This window comes from Otolemur garnettii, unplaced genomic scaffold (assembly GCF_000181295.1).
Source record: "Otolemur garnettii isolate 467f Iridium unplaced genomic scaffold, OtoGar3 scaffold00147, whole genome shotgun sequence".
NCBI lineage: Eukaryota > Metazoa > Chordata > Mammalia > Primates > Galagidae > Otolemur > Otolemur garnettii.
This window is the reverse complement of record NW_003852542.1, coordinates 2,907,936-2,909,676: the sequence shown is the minus strand read 5'-3', so window position 1 is coordinate 2,909,676 and position 1,741 is coordinate 2,907,936.

Genomic DNA, 1,741 nt, shown 5'->3' with positions numbered 1-1,741 from the left:
GGTTGAGCTATAGGCGCCGAGCCGAAAAAGGATATTTTTATAGTCTCAAGGTATCTCCCTCAAGACAGTGATTAATTACAAAGGAAAAACATCAATTTTACTTTCTTTTGTTTTCTGAAACAGAGTCTCACTTTATCACCCTTGGTACTATGCTGTGGCATCATAGCTCACAGCAACCTCAAATTCTTGGGCTCAAGCAATCCTCTTGGTTCAGCTTCTCATGTAGCCGGACTATAGGCACCTGCCACAATGCCCCAATAGTTTTTCTATTTCTTTTTATTTATTTATTTTTTTGAGACAGAGTCTCACTATGCCACCCTCAGTAGAGTGCTGTGGTGTCACAGCTCACAGCAACCTCCAACTTTTGGGTGTAAGCGAGTCTCTTGCCTCAGCCTCCCAAATAGACGGGACTACAGTCACCTGCCACAGCGCCTGGCTATTTTGGGGTTGTAGGTGTCATTATTGTTTGGCAGGTCTGGGCTGGGATAGAACCCTCTAACTCTGGTGTATGTGGCTGGTGCCCTAGCCACTGAGCTACAGGCGCTGAGCCGATTTTTCTATTTTTACTAGAGACAGGGTGTCACTCTTGCTCAGGGTGGTCTTGAACTCCTGAGCTCAAGCAATTCACCTGCCTAAGCCTCCCAAAGTGCTAGGATTAGAGGCATGAGCCACTACACCTGGCGAACACACTAATTTTACAATGGAGGAACCAGGAAGACACCACCTTTCCCAAGTGACCGACGGAGGAATAAGACACAGGGACAGCACAGCTCCTCATATGAGGCATGGAGAAGGGCACGCCACTTCCATGGTGCTCTTGCCAGTCTACTCTTGGAAAAACATCAGATAAACCCCAATTGAGGGATGTTCTACAAAATAACTGACCAGCTTTTTCCAAATGTGTCAAGGTCATGAAAGATGGAGGAGCTGAGCATCTATTTATGTGCTGGAAGAGACTAAAGACACCTGGCAGCTAAATGCAACGTGGGATGCAGAGTGGGAGAGAACAGCAGTGGGGAAACTGATGTAACCTGGATAAAGGCTAGGTTAGTTAAGGAACCAGTGCCAGTTGTTAATGTCCTAATTTTGAGAACTGTACTATGGATATTCAAGATCATTATTAGGGGAAGTTGAGTGAAGGGACACATGGGCACTCTCTGCACTACTTTTAAAACTTCTCTGTAAATCCAAAATTATTTCAAAGTGAAGAGTTAAAAACAGTGGAGCAGGATGCCAGGCAAAGGCTATGCCTCTCTAGGACCATCTGACCCAGTAGTTAGGGATGAGGGTGTGGGTCCCAATCACCCAGCTTTTCCCTCATTATAACACTCAGCTCCCTCACCCCCACTATTTATCCTGAACATATCGGGGCTAATCTTACTTTGTTCTTTGTAGCTTTTCAGCAGGAGGTACCCCTGCCTCCCACCTGTGGTATCAGCACAAGCCATGTGAGACACCTGGACTTCCATCTCCACCTTGCAAAAACCAGGTGCCCTCCCCGACATTCCATGCCTTGCTGGCACAGTATCAGAGGAAACCTGCTAAAGCAGAAGATGTAAATAAGATTCAGAGTCTAATAGCAGACTACTCAAATGTCCAGGAGATAATCAAATACCACTTGTTAAAACAAGAACTAGGAAAATCTCCATGAGAATGAGAAAAGGCAATCAATGGACACCAATACCGAGGTGACACTGATGGAATGATCCGATAAGGAATTTTTTTTTTTTTTTGAGACAGA